The 20,713-nt window shown below is 36.7% G+C and overlaps 1 long non-coding RNA gene across 2 annotated transcripts in view; it reads left to right on the forward strand.

The window, feature by feature from the left end:
* LOC107311761 overlaps positions 1-20,713 on the forward strand; it is a 74,509-nt gene that overhangs the window by 12,498 nt on the left and 41,298 nt on the right. For both annotated transcript variants that reach the window (XR_004306892.1, XR_001554231.2), the window contains one exon: positions 12,408-12,556. This is a non-coding gene — a long non-coding RNA (uncharacterized LOC107311761). The remainder of the gene's footprint in view (positions 1-12,407; positions 12,557-20,713) is intronic.

The raw sequence follows: 20,713 nt of genomic DNA on the forward strand, positions 1-20,713 counted from the left end.
TTTTAATATTATTTTTTCCCCTTGTGTCTTGGTAGGCTTCTGATACAGATTTTCTTGCACGAATATGAAAATGTAATTTCTTGCAAAACCAGATAGACTAGACCATAGATCTGTTTTCTAGACAAAGATGCTATTCCCATTGAATCTGAATGAGTGCTAAGACTCCCCCTTGATTCCAGATTCAGTTTTTAATGCTGTCAGTGTTATTCTCTGAGTAAAAAGCAAGCAAACTTCTGCAATGAGTAGGCTATGTCTTCCAGAGGTGTCTCTGACCTCTGTTAGTTTTTCTGTAGCACATAAAGGTATTTCCTTCAGCTTCGTTTGCTTTTATTCAGTCTGCAATTATTGATTCCATTGATTCCATCCCTCTCCTTTAGAGAATCAAGGAAGTTTGCACTTTCATTTCTTGTTGGTAATTCCTCAAGCACTTCCACAAAATCATCTTTATCTTCAATAACAGCTGTCATCCTTCCTCTAGGCCTGCGGCATCAGAAAATGGTGGCAGCGTATTCATTGCTGATGGCACGGACTGGAATCTGAAGAAATTCAATTTTGCAATGTTATTCTCAGCTTCTGGCATTACATTTTTAAATATTGCTGCATAAACTATACTATTTAGGCAGCAGTGTCATCTGAACCAATAACTCGTATAGCAATCTTATTTTCATTACTTCTTAATTTCATCATCTCAAAATCTAAATTCCTGTTACCCCGCCAGGACTCTTGCATCTGAAAGCAGAGAGCTGAGGCCCCAAGGCCTTGACTTGGCCATCAACTGAGAGCTGTTGTTTTGGAAACAGCTTCTTGGTGGAAACTGCACTGGTGTTCACTATTACACTTAACCAAGTTTCCATAACTGAGGAAATACAGCAAATTTAAACAGGGAATGTGGTGAGGGAACAGTAGGTTTCTCTGTCAAACAAACACATTCTTATCTTAGCATGTCTCAGTAGGACTGTTGCATTGTCCTAGACAGGAACTGCACTGTCCTGTACCAGGAAAACTGATATGAAAAGAATTTGTTTTTCCTTCTGTGGTGAAAATGCATATTCACACTTAGCATTCAGTGAAATGTGATAGGCATTAAAATATAAAAATCCATGTTACTGGGCATTGTTGCAGCACAAATTATATCTTTGAAATATTTTATTGGAAAATAGGTTATTTACTGTTAGGCCAAAGAACACAATTTTAGATAATTACTTTCTGGAAGAAGGAAATATTAAGCGCTTTGGACACAACATTTTGCCAGTGTAAATATATGTGTACTGATATTGTCACAAATAGCAGTCTTCGTGAGAAGGAGCTTGAGATCACTGCAATTCAGTGTATTGATTCAAAATCGTTATTGAATAAAGCTGACATTCTTCCTTTCAGTTCATCACCTTCCATATCTATGAAATTCACTTAAAATCTAATATTTGTACTCACACATTCTTCTTGTCTAGAAATCCTTCACAGCTCTGGATATTACAAAAGCCTGTTATGCGTAATGCATTCTTGCAGTATGGCACACATTTTGATTTTTAGTTTGCTCTAGCATTTCATTAAAAACTATAGATATGGAACATCTGTAACTTGTGCATTGTGGGTGTAGGTTACAATCCACTCACATGTTAATCATGTTTGTTATGCAATCCCTAGGCCTACTCACACTTACCCAACCTCACAAACTGTTCTGTAACATACAGTTTGATGTTTTAATATGTGCATGTTTCATGTAGAGCTTGAGGCTTTCATACAGTGTGGGAAAAAAATAAATCAATTGTATTTCTTCTAGATTGTCAGGTGAACTGGGATGCTTTGGGAACATCTTTTGAACAGAAACTGTCTGGAGGGCCTAGTAGGTACAAAGAGGAGGAATCATGTTCAGGTATTATTGCAGCACTTCTCAGACATGTAAGGGTAGTCCCTCCTTTCTTTGGATTTGCCACTTCTTATTCTGCAATGAGTGAGTGTTTCCATAGGCTCCCTTGTTGTTAGCAAGTTGGTAGCAGCTCTTATTGTGCTTTTGTTTCCATAAACCACTTCTCCCTATCAAGGTATGCCTGAGAGAAGATGAGATTTATTTTAAGAACAATTTGCTCTAACTGAAATGAAATTAGGTGTGGTTGACAGAGAAACCATAACAAGTGACTGTCTCATGAACATGCCTGCTCCTTTCGATCAGAGGAATTCACCATCCTGCAGTTTTTAGCAGTCCCCTTGGGCAGTCTGTAGGGAATACTTCCTCTTGCATTTGACTAGTCAGTTAGGGTCACCTGGTGACTCATGACTGTCATCTCAATGTCACTTTTTTGGTATGTTCTGATGGGAATAAAGGTGTTGCAAAAGTGCCAGCAGGTTTTTATTTTAAAAAGGACAGCTGGTCATTAATTTGCATAACATTTAAATGAAAGTAATGAATAGCGAGTACTTTCCCTGTTTAAAATGAGTGATTGACATTGGAAGGATCTTTCTTCTTCCCAGATGAACTTATTAAACAGAAAAATACCGTGGGTGAAAGGCTTTCAAAGTATATTTTTCCCTGGTATACATAATGCTAAACACCACCACTGAATATTCAGAGTGATGTGTGTTTTGTTCCTCTATATTCCTTCCCTGAGGGATATGAGTGGGAGCCTCCACTATACTTTTCTAGAAACAAAAAAAATGGTCCAAGAAATGGAGAAGTCCTCTGTTTAGTAGCCAGCTGCTTTTTGCTACACTGATAATGTAGATAAATACCTTCCCCCATTTAAATAATTTTCCAACTTTTGTGGATTTTAGTTTGAGGTCTTCATCTCAACCCACCTATGAGTTCATCTGGGTGTGATAGTGAAAAGGGAAGATCTTCTGCAGAAGCAGCTGTGGTTTGGACCAGCTACTGCTCCAGTCTGTTCAGTATAATAGAGGTGACTTCTCTGTTTTATGTATCTGCTTTCCGTGCAGTGAGACCAGCATAGCAAGCCTTAGCACTTAAGCAGTGCTGCCGTTATCATCTACCTGCGTGTCCAATGGGGTTTGGTATCGACTGAATTTGAAGACTTTCTGATAGAGGCAGGCAATGCTGCGATGATGGTTTCTATGGAAACAAGTGTGAGATGAGAAGCAACTAATAAGAGCTCAACTCAGCCAGCTCCTGGATGGTGATTTAAAAATACGGACTTTTAAAAATAACCCTTTACCTTATTCCCCCCCCCCCCCACCCCCCATCTAATCTTTGTTTCTGAAGAAAGGGATCAGAAAGGCAGTGGGTTGCTAGCAGCAATGAATGAGAGCTCTCACTCATCTCTTTCATCTGTTGGCTGTCATGCAAGAGCTGTAAGTAGCAGTTTACTAAAACTGGCTGCGGGCTTAGAAAGCGTGTAGTAATTGTAATTTTGGACTGGAAGAAAACGTGAAAGGCATTTTAAAGGTGTTCTTCCATTCCTGTTTTTATCCCTTTGAATTCAACGACTTCAAGGGTGGCACAAAGGCACTTTCTAAAGCGTGAAGTTACACTGTATGCTAACTGTGTCAGAATGTTTGTGTATCTTGCTGCATGCAAAATACTGTTCTTATGTTGTACCTGTATTGCAAACAGAATCTAGGTCTGTTCCACTTAATCTGTTTAGTTCCTTTTTATCCTCCCTTCCATTGACCTTTCATGGACAAGTTCTGATTTACACACCCATAATGACTCAAGAAAAATTATGTGAAGCATTTTTTTTCAAGAAAGATTTTGGAAGCAAGTTATTATATATCAGTGAAAAGAGGAAATGTTTATTTAAATTGCTTAGATTATTTGTATTCTCACAGGATTTAGGAGATGGGAATTTCTCATATAAAATTGAAAGCAGATACAACAGGTCATGGATGGTGTTAAGGCTGAATTTACTGCATTCAATCTCATGCTGGATTGATTTTGCTGTTGTTCTATTAATCTGACTCTTGGCTTTTCCTGTTAACCTTTATAAAACAGGAACTAGACCAGATTGTGACTTAATCAATTTTAAAAATCCTAAGAATTTTAAACAAAAGAGATAGTCATACCCATGAAGATGGGAGCACCAAAGCTCAGCATTAAATGGCAGGTTCCATACATGCAGATGCTGAACTAGAAGGAGGAATCCAGATACATTTATATTCTTATACATCTGTGCAACTCTCTTCTGACTCAGCCATCCTATCCCATCTCCATGGCTAATGCTTTGGGAATCCTGGGAAATCTTGGCTAGAAGTACTGAGATGTTGCCTTCTCAGTCCTGTTGAGCTTGCACAGAACTGTTTCCTCTCTTCCTGTTGTGCCTGGAGTGCTATTGGCTCCCCACAGCTCATTCTCCATCCAATAGGCATATCTGTGACCCCACTGTGTGATGTGCTTACTGATGCTGAGAAATAGCTCAACAATCTGGGGTAACTGAGTGATCTGTCACAGGTAAAAATGTCACTGGTGAAATTAATTCAGTTCTGTGGAAAAGAAAAAGCTCCTGCACCTTCAAAAATAATTTGAAAATCCCTTTATGCCCATAAGTGGGGGCAGAGGTTATAGAGGACGCTTAAATATAGGAGAACAATAGTTTGCTGGAAAATGCTGTGTTTTCTGTGCCCAGGTTGTAAACATTTTTTTTTTTTTAACATAGGGAAAATTCAGTTACTTTAGACAAATGTTAGAAAGCTGAAGTTCCAAGTTATTGTCTATAATTTTAACAGAAGTGATTTTAATTCACCCCCAAAAGCAAAACTTAATGGATTTTAAGTTTCTGTTTTACAGTCATTTCTAATTTTCTGAGGGGTTTGGTTTGGTTTGGGTTTTATTTGTGGGGCAAGAGAAGAAAAGGGAATAGGGAGGAAAGGAGTAGCTATGACTTGTTTTAATTAATAGTAATTTAAGTATGAGCAATTTTCAACATCTTAGTATTTTTCAGGAGAAGAAAGTAGTTACTATCTACTATGAGTTTTATTTTTCCCTTTGAGGTACTCCACATTCCTCTGGTTGACTGTAATGTACTTAAGAGTAGTGTTTGCAGACTCAGAGATGTAACACATGCTGATTTGTCCTCCCAGAGGCATGGTAGACTTGATGTGCAATTTTTGAAATACTCTGTCACTGCTGAAAAAAAAAATGAAAGCAACATTAGTTCATAAAAAAGACCCCATACATCAGTTTCTACAGTTTGCTGTTTTTGCACATAGACACAAGTATGAATGTTCATAAAAAATGTTGAGTGCTGCAGTTATTTAGACTCCATAACATTAGAAAGCACTTTTTAGTGGGTTTTTGCAGTTATTCTATTATCACTATGTTCACAATAACTGCCTTCACAACACTGTGCTACAAAGGACTTGTTTGGAGTGTTTCTTGGAGATTCCAGGACAAAAGTAGGGTTATCCTACTGGCAGTTCAGTAAGTAGGTCCTTTCCAGGAACACTCGATGACATTGAGTCTTGCAAGCATGAAAGATCTCCCTGGAATTTGATCAAGGTACTCGAGCTCTTTTAAATTTTTTAGCCAATTATAGACTTTCCTGTCTATAATTTAAGTCTTATACTAATTTTAGTCCTTTTAAGTCTTCTACCAAGAGACAGCAGTAAAAATATTGCCAGTAGGACTAGTAGACATACCTATCCATTTATTGAAAATACCTGAGCCTTTCTGGAAGTCTTGTTTCTATTTGTTTATCTATTTAGTAACACCAGTCACCACAGCATCTGAGCATGATTTATTGAAATAGTCTTTTTTTTTCCTTTTCTTCTTGTTATCTAGCCTTGCTGGCACGAATTAATGTTGGTTATATTATATTTAATTATGTTTATTAATATTTAGACTAGTCCAGCTGGCATGAGTCACAGTAAGGAAGAAAAGATAACAGTTTTGGTATAATTTGCTTAGAAAGTAGTGCAATAGGTCCTAACACATGTCTGTAGAAATGGAAGTGCTAACTAATGACAGTGCTGTCGCAGGACGCTTTGGGGGTGGAAGCAAATAGCATTTTCTCTGAATGTTTCTTTTGGAATGAAGAGTTAAAAAGCAATTTTCTAGCCTTTGTTCTGCTTCTTTGCTGTATTTTTGTTTGGTTGTTTGTTAATCCATGCTTATGAGGTCCCCTGTATCGCTTCACCAATTTCATTGTTCTTCTGGAATGCTGCTGTCATGTGAGATAGTGCTTAGAGAGAGAGAGAGAAAAGTACCTTGAGTTAATACCACTTGTCCCTCATATCATTCCTCTTTTGCAGGGGCATCTATCCATGAGTATATAATGAGTATAATGGATGTAAACCATCCATGAGCATTTACAACTAGGTTATTTCAGGGTAAAGTCAAACTTACACTGTTTTTGTAAAAGAATCACTGATGACAGAGGTGGAAAGCAATCTGACAGATGGGTATTTCTATATGATTTTTTGTTTATTTTTTTTTTCTTTTCCCTACATGTAGTTGTATCTGTAAGTGCTTTTTCCACTGTTTTGCTGTGGATGTTCTTAGAAATTTTACTTCTTGTCACGAGGGACAGGACTCTTTCTTAGCTTAACACATCTCACTAACTGATCTTGTTTCCTACTGTTCAGTCTTACTTTTACTACTGTTAGTGTTATTTCATTAAAACTAATATATCTCTCTGCATCACACTAAACATTTAATTAATCTGCTTGAAATACAGACAACTGTGTTCCAGTGGCCATTGGTTCAAACAACGAATGCTCAGTTAACACTGACTGCCTCTGTTTAAAAAAAAAAACACAACTATTTTCTTGTTTAGAAACTTTGCCTTTCTCCATCAATTTCCATTCCTTCTATTTTGTTCTTCTTGATAGGGCTCAGGGAAAATGCACTTCATTTCTGCTGAGATTTTTCTATTTTTTTTTTTTTCTACTACTTTTGAACAATATCTTGAGCCTCCAGCTTTCTTGGGACTATATAGATGGTTTAGGCAGGTTACAGGTATATTAAAATGAAGGAATTGATTATCAGGTGAAAGGTCTTCTGAATGTTGGTTTTAACACTCACAAATACTATGCCTTATTAAGAAGCTAGTCATAACTAGGTATAGCTGTTAGTACAGGAAAAGAGAAACTGAAAGCCTTGTGAACCGAAGTGATGATCAGTTATATACTGAAGCAATCATGGATCTTCTGTGAGGAGGGCATCGGGAGAAAAGAGGTTTCTCTGAAGAAATTGACAGTGTGTTCACAGCAAATAAGCGAGTGGGAAAAAAAAAACTGAAACAGGGAGAGTGTGACAGAGAGTGAGAGGTATGTCTCCTATGGCGCAATATGTTTGGAGTTGGCTCTCTTTCTACCAGGACTCTTGAAGATAAGGCAACCGAAGAACAGCTATCTAATGTTTCTTTTGGCTGCCCAGTAAAAGCAAGTTTTGTAACCCTGTCTGGCATCTTGAACCTGGGTTGTGGAACTCAGAGCCAGTAGATATTAGGGGGGACCAAGTTTTAAATCAATTAAAAATAAAGATTAGCAGTCTTCATGGACAACAATGTCCATGGTGGCTATAAAAACTGTTCAGATGTGGCCTGCTTTTATCAGTTCTCTATGAATCATTGGTTTAATCTAAAGCAGGAGGAATATGCCGTGTTCTTACATTTTTTCTAAACAGTCTGCGCTGTGTCATGGTCAAGGACAGCATCCTTGACTAGTTTTTTGCACATTGGAGGCTTTAGATTTTTCCTTTGGATAAGTGAGGTACATGTTTCAGGGCATCCATAAATAGATTTTCACATGGCTCTGCACTGGTTTGGTTAAGGAGGTAATGCACAGATGTTCAGTGGGAATCTGTAATGAACAGGGAGGTCAGGTCTTTTACTAGGGTCTTCCACTCTTTGAACAGCTTTGCAGGTCTCTGCTAGAAACTGAATTATGTATTTACCGTTGCACACTGAGCTTCCAGTACAGATGCAACCAATATTTCCACTTCAAATATCTAGATACCCTACACTGCAATGTTCTGTAATGCTTCTGTGATGGTCTGTGTTTTTAAAAATTATATCATAAATGGCTTCAACGTGCCTCTATTTCTTTATTTATTTATTAATGTGACTATGTGTAAGACAAAGATAGATTTAATAGACTCTGTCTTTCTTTTCCTGGTAAGGATTATGGTTATTTCCATACTGGTAAAAAATATGTACTTTGATTAAATAGACGCTGTGTAGATTTTGATTTCATATAATTAGGAAAAAAACAAATACCAGAAATTACTTCTTACACTGATTATTTTTTTCTGAGGTTTCTTAATAGGTGGCAATCTCAGACAGTTTTTTCAGTTAGTCCATTATAGCATATTTTAGGCTCACATTTCAGGCTTATGTTAGTATGTTGATTGTTGGTGAAAAAATGTGTCCTACTCCTATTGGATGATACTATTTAGGTCCTCAGGATGAAATGAATATTTACAAGTGTACTTTAGGTCATTTCCCACTGCTTTTAGACTTTTCTAGTCTCCTTTCCTGGAAGAAGCAAAATAAAGCTGGGGAGATGCTGGTGGAGGCAGGGGGAGAGTTGGGAGAAAGATTAGCAGTGCCAAAGAGAAGTAGCTATTTGACTTTTCTTTAGAGGCTTAAAATTCCTAAAATATTTGGGTTTTGAAATCTAATGTATTTAGTAAAGAGAAAAAATGCTAATGATATTAGCATTTTCATTTATGGATAATTCTGTTTTAAGTTCTCTTTTCCCAAGAGTACCTTTAAAATTGGTGCTATCTATTCTAGGAGAAGAGAAAGCAAAGATTGCTTTCAGACTGGGGGTTGGGACTTTAAGTAAAGACAAATCCCTGAAGAGCAGAACTACTTGTTCTGTTTAGCTCTACCTTAATTGTTTTGAAATGTTTCAAGAGACGTTATTTTATGAAATATCATTCATCACATAAAAATGTCTGTGAAATTATTTTTAGAGTATCAGTCAAAAGAGTTCCTTAAATTACTAGCTCACAATTTGACTTATGCCAAAAATTTTCACAAATTGTTAGAGGAGCATTAGTTCTTTGGTGAGGTAGCTGAATCATACTGAAACACGTACATGATTGGAGTTATATCTGTACAGAACAGTACAATATTTATGGAGTTATCCTGGGTGTATACTGCATTCTCAAGTTATATGCCTTGATCCCAAACTACTGGAAAATATTTTCTGCTTATATTAAAAAGTATAGAGGTATTAAAATTCCAAATCCCAGGAAATGTATGTTTTATTTATTTATTTATTTATTTTTGCAGTACACAGATACACGTGATGTGTATCCCTTGTCTTCTAGCATTCCATCAGCTAATGAATACCGTTATGAAATTTTACTGTCACAATCAGCACTTTATATATGTAAGGCAGCATTCAAGTGAGTGAAGTCTATAGATTTATAAGGCGTAAGTTTATATGTTTGGTCATATTACAGATATGTTCCTGAAAATTTGTCTTCTCCCTGGAAGTAGAGCTGAAAGAGTGTGCATCAGTCAAAAAAAACCAAAAAACATAAAACAAAAAAACAACCAGAAGTTCCCTAGCACCAAAGATCTTAGCATTTTCACAGCTCTTCCCAGCTGGATTTCAACCTAATTTGGCACACATATCATAGTTGACCTCAGACAGAATAATTCAGATGTTTGAACCTCTTAGATGTGTAGCCAAAAGCGAGCTGTCTTGTTGCATGTATTTTTAAACATCTGCAAGCTGAGCTGGAAAGCAGAATGCAAATTCTAGGACTTGAAGATACCTGTGAGGTTATGAGAATCCCTTCAGGACTGTGGGAAATCCTGAAGCCTATGAACACACGCTTTTTCAAGCACGCTCTATTTAGAAGTTTAGTATTTGCTTTAGTTTCCACTAATGCAAGCAAAAATGACAATAGACGCGGCTCATCAATAATTTAAAAGTAAATGTGCAGTCTGATATAATATCTTTTGTTGACCTTTTTAATGCATATCTCATGAGGACTGGAGAAATTATCTCCTGCAGTTTGTATATCTGCTATATAGTGCAATAGAAATAATTTACTGTTCATGTATGCAGGAAAGGTTTTCTTTGGTAGCCAGTTGTTTCTCTTTGTAGCTCTCTTGAAGTATATTGCATGGACAAATGGCATGTGTGGTATGGTGCAGAGGAATTTCCATGCCTCTTTGTTATAGGTAGGTAGGGCCTAACTCCTCCACTCATGGTCACTTGGGATTTAGGTGAGGAGTCTGAGATTAGCATTCTGAAACCACAGGTAAATGAAAAGATGTCTTGATTATTTTTGTTTGGTTGAATATTGTCCTATTTTCACTGCACAGTACTTTTTTTGCTTAAGATATTCCATTCTCTGACCATGCTTTTTAAACACACTGTGGGGATGCTTGCTTTTCAGCAGGGTGTCCTACACTCACCAGTTAACCTTTTGAGGCAGAACTGAATTCTCTAAACATTGATTTTTGAAATACTTAAATTGTTTGCAGTCACAGGTTTGATTCCAAGAAAGGATCGTTTGGTCCTTTACAAAGCAAAGCCCCTATCCTAAAGCACTCAGTGTGAAATCTGTTGATATTTTCCTGTGGAGGTCATTCTCATAAACACTTGCTATTCAGGATTCTCTCTCATACAAAAAGAAGTTGCTGCTATTATTTTTCCTTTCCTTTTTCTGACCAAAATTGATACCCACCCTCTTCCATTAGCTTTGCAACGCAGTTGCATTTCAGTGGCTAATGAGATGGCTTATCTCTGAAGTGGTTCTTCAGCTACTGTCAAAGCTTTGAAAAGTTGCAAACTGCTTTCAGAAACATTGCAGAAAGAGATTAATACAAAAAAAAATGTCTCTCAAGGTGAGGAAATGGATGTGTGCCATCATAATTCAGATGACTTTGTATCACATGCTAAAACAGCACCACATATTCAGTAAGTTCCGAACTTCACTTAGGCTTGCTCAGTCTCAGTCTGTAAGGTCCTCTGTGACAAAAGCTGTTGATTAACAGAGGCGAAGTTATGATACTGCATGAAATCCTACATGTTTGTGAATTCACTTAGCATCCCCGTTCAGGATGTGTTCAAACATGGAGATGCACTGTCACGTCTCCATTGTAAACCCTCTTCTTCAGAAAAATCTAGTTCTATTACTATCGGTTTTGTTAAAGTATTTGAAATAGAAAAATGTGTTAATCTGGGAAAATGGATTTTCTCAGCTTTGATTCTTAACAGAGGAACATAGTGGATAGCTTCAGAAGGCAAAGTTGCCACGAACATGGTTCCATATAGCGCTGGGGTCATGTGTGCCTCAACGTCTTCGGTTATGAGGCACTTGGCACCTGCTTCCCTGAATAGTGACCTCACTGATATTATTTGATTGAGCTATCCTTGATAGCCTGGCAGTGATAACTGAGCAAGGTATCTTTTTGCAGTCAGTGAACATGAGGATTTGTGGTTTTGATCTTTTTCTCATCTATGCCATGGGAATTATCTGTCTCTTTCCTCATGAGTAAAATGCTCGCCTTGGGTTTGGAAGCCTCAGGTGGAGTAAAAGGAGAAAAATAATTGAGCATTTTTGCATAAATCAAAATATCCAGGAACAAGATTCAAACAGAAATTCAAGTGCATACTGTGGTATGAATACTGCAATCACCATATTTAGGAATGGTGATTTGGCACATCAGAAAGTCATAGCAGGAGATAACCTTAGGTGCTGAAATTTCACTTGAGGGTGATATGCTGTATTAATTTTCTGATTAGGTATGTTCTAGTAGGTCCATACACAACCATCTGATCTAGAAGAAGTTTATTAGAATGGCACCCTTATACAGCCAAAAAAGAAAATAATACAACAACCGTGTACGAAAGTTGTGTCACATTTTAGAAAGTGCTAATGACCAACAGGGCGTTACGTCATCTGGGAAAATGGAACTTCTCACAGACTGACAGTTCTGCAATGTTGAATTGAGAAGCTACTGCCTTAGCAGTCTTTCAAGAGAAGGGACTCAAGGCAAAGAGATCTGTTGCAGTTTTTGAGAGAACAGTAGCAGTTCATTTCATGTTTGATTTTTGTGTTGCTGGTTTTTTATTTTCCCCTCATAACTATGACATTTGATTAACTCTGAAGTTTGTGTTGGTGTCTTATGACAAGGTAAACTGTTTGCCTTCTTAAGTGTAGAGGTCATTAAAAAACTAATTTGTCTATGAAGAGAAGTTTGATTCACAACAAGCTTGAAAGGAGACTATTCTCCCTGGAAAAAAAAAAAAATATATATATATATATATATATATATGTGTGTGTGTATGTATGTATATTAATCACAGGACTATCAAGTAAAAGCTTTGACTCTAAGTGTTTTTGGCAGGATGGCTGCAATGGCTGTACTTGTGGGTATATTTCTGTCATGTCTTAACATCGTGCTTGTCACAAAGCAGCTCCAGCGCAACTTCGAATGAGAATGTCACCCATGGTGTGGAAAACAAACTGTATGCTTTCTGTTCCACAGGATTTGCTGACAGAGCCCCAAAGTTGCCAGAGGCCATCCTCATCTCGTTACGTGCTCTTTCTGCAGATGGTTGGGGCTGGTGGGACGATTGCTGCCCCTCCTCGAGGGACTCCACACCAAGCGCTGCAGGCCTCTGGGCTGAGACACAGGTGTGTGATAGCGCAGGGAATGTGATGTGCTATTGATTTTATGGTAATGTTTGACACGTAGAATGGGGGTCACATTCTGGTGTCAATTACCCTTAAGACGTGCACCATGATACAAAATGAATGGCAATGCTTACCTTCCTGGAGCATGTGGTCTACTAATGCATATAGTTTTAAGTTGCAGATTTTGAAATTTTAGGCTGTCTCCTGTCTCCTCCTCTTTCCTTGCAGAATGCCCCCAGATAATTATTAAAATTATAATATAAAGGTACTATTTCTGCTTTCTGTTTCTTTTTGTGGAAGTCTCGGGATAGGAACAAATGTTTAGGCTGACCAACAAGGCTGAATTTTTAAGATTCTCCAAGATTCTCTGCTCTCTCCATTCTGTGGCACTTTTCCATACCTTCCTCAGACTCTCTGATGACTGTTTAGTGAAGGCCTAGTTTCAGGCACTACGTATAGAAGAGAAAAAACTAATAAATAAGTTCACAAGTTCTGATGAACAATTAGTAATTGACTGCAATCAGACAACTTCTGAAAAAACGCAAGTCGAGTTTCCTGCTTGATGATGGATATGCATATACATTTCTTTACAAATTCCATTATGTTTGTTGAGTTTTGATTTCTAAGCTCTTAGCTTTTCACTCTGGTACAAGCTGAAGCTTTTATTTGTAATTTTATTGTCAGTGAAAACTTCATGCCTCATAGCTACAGACTGAAATCCTCTATTATTTTAGCCAGATAACAGTACATAAAAAAGGAAAAAGACTTCCAATCCTCTACTCTGTCAGTGTATAAGTTTGATGCTGTGGGAACACTCTGAGATTTGCAGAGAATTTGCTTTCTTTTAGTCTGCTACTGAAAATGACAACTGTAAGCTTCACTGTGAAGAATGCTGTCTGTGGAGTGAAACATCTAATTAACATATTTTATTGCCTGATAAATAATTCACATTACATAAAATAATTTGAACACTGTTTTTCTGAACTTGAAGGCAGGACTGGAAGAGTCCAGGGCATAAAATTTTCACGGTGACTGAGATAACCCAGGGCTACAGGAGTTGAGCACAACCCCATGCCTATAGATGATCCCGTCTCTTCCTGCCAGTAGTCCCTTATTTCTTATAGATAGATAGATAGATAGATAGATAGATAGATAGATAGATAGATAGACAGATAGATAGACAGATAGATAGATAGATAAAAATCAAAGCCAACAAACTGACCAAAAACCACAAACCTCAACTGATGTTCTGGGTCAACTAATGTTCACGGGAAGCGTGCTATTTTCCTGAAAACAAATAAGTTTTTAGAAGCAAATCCTTTCCTTTGGCTGGAATAACAATGATGTACTTCTCACTTTCAGTTTTCTTTGTGAGTTATGGAAACACAAAAATGTGTGTTGTGCTCTGATGGCATATCGTGTGCTTTAACCTTAAAGGAGTTACTTAGTCCAGTCACTCTAGAGTAACCAAGAAACTTTAGAGATACCAAATTTGCAGATTAATATAGACTATTTATTTTTAATACTGACTTGTTTCCTTAAACTCAAATGGGAGGTACTTCCAAATGTTTTTCTCAAGTTTTCAGCAGGTGATACAGTCCTGGCTTAAACAACACAGATGTTTGTCAAACATTTCCTCTCATTAAATTGTTTTCAGTTACTGCATATTGATTTATATTAGTGACTGTTTTGGCTCCTTTAATGACTACTTCCTTTTCTTTTTGTGTTGTCTTGCATAGGATCACAGGTTGACTACCCAGCCACTTAAGTGATGTTAGTAATGGGCTAGAGTTATACTGAAGTATGTATTTCTATACTGAAATATCTCCAAGGTATGCTTTAAAATAATACAAATAAAAAAAAAAATTACCCCTTTTTTGCTTGAAGAGATACAGTACTGACTAGAATCAAGGTTATTAATCAAGGTTATTAAGATTAAGACAGTGGACAAGTATTGCTTGAGACTGTGTTAGCTTTTTGTATTGTACCATATTGTAAAATTCCACTCTACAACACTCCTTCCCCCAGCCCCCATAAAAAACAACAAGAAAGAAAAGAAATAAGAATTACAATATGGTTATGTACTATTTTCAATGTTCTTTGATTCACAAACATTTTCATTTCTTTCTTATTAGTCTGCCAAGCCTAGAAAAATAGATATAATTCAAAATAAGTTACTGCACGTGGTTTTAACAGGGTTTTATTCTAAAAGTACTATTTATTTTCTTACTGGCAAGATGTTTTACAGGCATAAGTTTAAATGTTAAAGTAATCTAATTGAACAATATTTTTATATTGCTTATGCAGTTGAGAACATATGATATTTTTCAACGAGCTCTAAAATTTATGTCAAGTTTTGGTTGCACAGAAAGTCTCTCACCCAACTTTTATTTAATAGAATTCTCTGTTTCAGTATTTTTCAAGGAAAAAAAATCTTTTTTCTTTTTATTTTTTTTTATTTTTTTTTTCCCACACGAAGGAAAACAATATTGACAAACTTTATCTGGATAGTAAATTTCTTTTCTATTCACAGGAGATGCAAATGCCATTTGTTTCAGTGTGTCAGCAAAGTCATATTGGGGATTACAGTTTGCTTGCAGTTTCTGATACAGAAAATTATTTTAAGGTTCAGTTTAGACAGTAAGCCCGCAATAGTTTATTATGTTGTGAATTTCTATTGCTTGTACCTATTGTGCAGGAAATGACTTTGGAGGTGGAGAGTAAAATGAAATTCCCTGTTGAGTAGATAAACATCCATTTATTACCGCTTCTCTAGGTGCCAAATTATAGACTAGTTGATAGTGAGAACCTCTATCAGTTTTTAGCCTTTGACTCCAGATGAGTGAGATAATCACATGACTTATATCTCTTCCAAAGAAAATGCACCTCTTCAGAAAGAGTGGTTGAAAGACTGTTGCTGCATTATTAATAAAAATAGAGGCAACACAGAATCCCTGATGTCTCATGATGATGAGGTGAGACTTTGAATTGTCCCATAGGAAACAGCTTTATTTTATTTATTTTCTACCAACTGGTTTTGCATTTCCTTTGTTGCCAGAGGCAACTGTAATGCTTTCAAGTGAGGAGTACAAAATGCAAATAGCAGCTTTACAGTTAATAAGTGGTTAGAAATGTTTGGTGCTACAGAGTGGCAAACCTGCTTGGAATGCATTAGCTCCTGCACACATTTCTACTTTGTAATGCACCAGTTTAGACTTCCTGGGTAGCTTTGGTAAGTAAGAAATAATGCACAGTGACACTCATACTCTCCTAATGTCAGCGCTGGCAATGAGGTGTGGTTAGTATGGTACCTAGGGCAAGCACCAACAGAGTGGTCTTACTTCTGTTAAAAAGAAATTGCTGTTGCTAAAAGATAACGTTGAACCTTAAGTTGGTGACAGATGGTGTCGTTCAATTACATAATGTAGAATTAACAATTAGATGCTTAATGTGTGATATCAGTGCTTGTATTTTGAAAATTTGGATTCAGTGCTATAGCAGCTCTGCACCAGGAGCAATGACCAGTGAGTTCTGGTGCGATATATGAACAGCTTACACCTGCCTGTCAATGGTATCTCTTTCAAAAGGGAGAACTTCACAGTGTATTGCACTTATATCTCTTAATTAATGGAAGTAACTTTGTTCAGGAGTATGAACACATCAGGTTTATTTCTGTACCCTGTTTTTGAATAACAACTCAGGATGACTATAGGTGAAATGTCTTTCAACCCATGAAGTATTTTGCTACTTCAAAACCAAAACTCATTCAATAGATGATATAATGATGCAGTATTCACACCAAAAGTAGGGCAAAAATTATAAATCAGTGAAGGTTTTTTTCCTTCGAGTAATGTTCATTTAGGAAGATAAATGTACTTAGGAAGATAAATGCACTGCCTTTTCAGTGATTTTATTAGTAAAAACTGCTAAGAGACTGTTTTATTTTGAAACCAGCAGTACTCTTTAAGTGTTAAGTTCAATAGGCAAGAACAGGTTAGGTATATGGGCAGTAAAGTAAGTAGTCCTGTGGAAGTTAACATTGTGTGTACTGTTGTACATCATGCTCCTTTAGCTGGTCTGATTTTCATGCAAGTCCAAAGGAAGACAGACGTAAGGAACAGCAAGCCAGAAAACTTGCACAAACCCCACAGTTTTAAAGAATTAGGGTTCTTTGTGTGCGGAATAAAAGATTGAGTATTTAAATTCAAATACATGAAAGGTTGCTGCACAGAGGAAAGGAGTAAATTTTCCTCTTTGTCTGTGGGGAATGGGGCAAGAATTATAATGGGCTTAGGTTATAGTGAGGGATATTTCAGTTAGACATTAGGGCAACCTTCTAAAGGTAAGGTTAATAATGGATGGCAGTTGATTATTCAGAGATACTGTGGAATTTCTACTGGAGACTTCAGGAATGAGGCAGCGTCCATCACAGGCAGGTTGGTGCTCCTTGTTGGGAGAAGAAGGATGGATGAGATGGCATCCTGACATTAGTTCCCATCCTACTTCACCTGGGTCTGATTTTATGCTGTTTCAGGGATTGAGTGAGGTTTGAAAGTCAGAAACAGCTGATCTACCCTAAGCTGTTTTATGATTGTACACCTTATTTTACTCCCATTAGGTCAGAAGATAAAGCTTTAACATATTTTTCACCAGTAAGTTTCCATAGATAACTTTTTTCAAGAAGGGTGTTAAGAGAATAGCCAAATCCAAACAAGATTTTAATTCGACCAGTGAAAATGCAGCTTGTCTCTTTAATACTATTTGCTATTTGAACCCTGATTGTTGTGTTCTTTCACAGTATCATTGGCACTTGTGTTGTGAGTGGAGTCTTTTTTTATCATTTGAAACAAAATTTGCACATTGTCAATGGGTAAAATTCAACCTCAGAAATTCATGGGTTCAGTTCCAGCTTTATTTAAAGAGGATCTGATAAGATTAATTAAAATAGGTGTTACAGAATACCCTTCTGTTTTGCTTTTTTGCTTGTTTTTCTTGAATATAGAATCATAAATAAATTCTCTTTTATTCTGAGTTTTTGTGGAATCACATCATGTCCCACATCAATTAAAAATTTTGTTCTCTAGAGAAGGTGTTATTTACAACACAGTCCTACAGTATTCAAAGCAATATAAATTGTCTCGTCACAGCTGATGAAGACATTGTTTTCTAGAATAGATGGCAAAGTTCATCAGAGCATTAAGGGTGGTATTCTTGTTATTTCGTATATAGATACAGTCTAGACACTTGAATAATCAGCAGAGTCATTACAATGTCTGCCTGTAACAATACTAGTGCTGGTGGTGAGAAAACAGAAATATTTCTTACTCATCATTGTATGTCTTTCACATTTGTTTTAGCAACTGACTTTTCTTTCTTAGATATTAATTTGCCCTACTTGTGGTTTGTTTTTCCATGCCTACTTTTCAGTTTGATTCAAGAGCTGGAATGGGAAAATAGTTCTGGAACTGCACTGATATATTTCCACTGAATGGTAACAGAATTAAACTGACTGATATTCCAGTGTCTTAATTCATTCTGTTTACATCAGAGAAGATTAGAGAAATAGTTTTTTAGCAGAAGTCAAATCACTGTCTTTCACAAATATTTATTCCTGCATGCTTTTAGATTTGGAAAAATAGACCAATGCAAAGACTATCAGTGCTTTTCAAATAGAAAACTTTTGATCACATTCTCAAACTTTAAATAGAGTAGTGGTCTTTCTGAGTATTAAAACAGTGCCTTATGTGGCTCCTGCTTCTCTTAAGTCTACTCTTCGAGAAGTACAATTAAAAATGTATTTTTCCTGTTGCTGTCACCATGCATTTGTTCTACGGCAATTTAAGAAGGGAAATTTGCTCTGAGTCCAACAGGATGGGGCTGAAGTGCTACACGTGAGAGAATACGTTCTAGTGGGTTTTTAAGATTGAGAAAAAATACTGTTTGTCTTACAGAAACAAGTAAAGGGCCTCCTGTGACACATAAGATTTTGTAAGCACACTGAACTGGCAATCAGCTAATCTCCAGTGTCAGAATGATATCAGTAATTGGATCCCCTATGAAGCAGCAGCAGTCAGTGGTGGGTGGATAGTGTATGTGCAGTTCAATGGAGGCAGCTGAGTTCTCTGTGCTCAGCTGTGAGGTTGTGGGAGCACAATTGCAACACTACCTGGAGAATTGAGGCAGGTTTTTAATTACTGCTTTATTGAATTATTTGGTATTATTTCTTGCAAATGCGCAATGAAGCACCATTTGAGAATACTAATTTCTACTCCGTTAATCATGGGTGGTAGCACCTCTGTTGTATGCTTGTAACCTGCTGTTGTACTTAAGTTTTACATCAATCATGAAAGATGCCACTCTTACATTTTTGTAGTTAACACAAATTTTTGAGTCAGAAATGACTTTTTAACTGTATTTATGCTGCTATGATTGAAAGTCACAGGACAGATTTCAGCTTTACAGTGCAGCACCATGGGAATGCCTTGTTGTTTGAGAACAAAACCAACCCAGAATATAGAAGGCAGAAGTACGAAAGGATTTTATTTTTTTGTTCTGTTTGTAATGTGTAGGACTATTTTGGCTCTATTAATCATCAAAAGTCTCTGTTCTTCTGTGAGTATTTTCACCAAGAGCAATAACTCCTACAAGACAAATGTCCTGATATTTTTGAAAGAGTGTTTTAAATATGTATATGTATGGTTTTTGCATCTATTTGATGTTTAAATTAATTTTAGACACAGACATGGATGTAAGGGATGTAAGACGCTCTTTCTCTTTTAACTGCCGCAGTCCATACTCCTGTGAAGTAGTCTAGCATGTTTTTCAAGTCGGCCATGGCCCTAACAGGCCAACTTTTTTAATTGCTAAAGTGCCAAATAAAGCCAAGCCTTTGAAACAGTATGAAATGGTTACTATCATCTGATGTATTTAGCATCTGTGAATTGAACAGCAGCTTTTGAAACTGGTTTTCTTCCAGCTTTAACATAATTTTCCCTACCTCATCACCTACTGTTCCTGGCACTCAAATGAGTCAGAACTCAGAACATGTTTTCCTGTCTTATGTTAAATCGGAAAGACCTCAGAGTAAGTCTCTGAAAGATTTCTCTTGTGTTGAATTAGAAATTGAGGATGTCCCTGTTGGGAATATAAGCAGGGGGAATAGGGAATTTAAACTCATGGGAATATACATAGGGAACATTTTAAGTAAGATTTTATTTATAATAGATGGATTCTACATTTATAATCTGTTTTAATAACTTCTTATGAAACCAGCTTGGTTTTGGTGTTTGGCCTCCAGCTCCGGTGTCATTTTTTTTCTTACTTTGCAGAACAGCAGCAGACAGGGGTAGAACAGGGGTAGAACGGAATTGTGTCTTCTCAGTCATGTGCCATAGCTGCATGCACTGTAACAGAAGCAAGATTGCACACAGAAAGAAAGACTAAAATGGACTTTTAAAAATGATTAAGTAAGGCTGGTTGAAGCCCGGTAAGTTTTAGTAACTTCTGAGAAGGCAAATTTTGATCTGACTGGACATAGAAATGGATTCTCGAGGATATCATCACAAAGGGAAATTCTTCAGCTGTTCCTGAAGTCACTGAACACCACAATGTTTGGTTGTTGTTGTTGTTTAATATATGTTTTTGTCTTTCAAACTATTAATTTGTGTTTCTTACATAGTGTTACAGAACTCTTTCATAGAAGTTTCTTTTTTTTTTACTGAAATCATTTACTACTGAGCATCATCACATTTGTCTTTTCTGCCCTCTGTAGCCAAATAAATAAAATTAGCTGTATTGGTCTAATTTTATTATCTACCCAGTGCATGCTACACACTACAGTAAAGTTTCCTATGTCAGACCTTTAGTCTACCTTTTCTGGGATGCTCCTAATGGAGCATTGCTTCAGACTTTTAATTTTTCCTTTTCCTTTTCAAAGCTCCTGCTTTTTCCAGATATAGTTTTGTGAGTTCTTTAAAACTTGCTTTGTTTTCAAACCATGTGCTGTCATCTTATTTTTTCTCCTCATTTCGGTGAGATGTTTTGTGCTACAGCTGCTTTCTAGGTTTACTGAGTACTACTCTTCCAGCCTATTTTTGCAGATAGTGAGAAGTAATAATATCGTTATATAAGAAAGTTGAACAAATACCTTATCTTCTT

Source organism: Coturnix japonica, chromosome 1 (genome assembly GCF_001577835.2).
Source record: "Coturnix japonica isolate 7356 chromosome 1, Coturnix japonica 2.1, whole genome shotgun sequence".
NCBI classification, from domain to species: domain Eukaryota; kingdom Metazoa; phylum Chordata; class Aves; order Galliformes; family Phasianidae; genus Coturnix; species Coturnix japonica.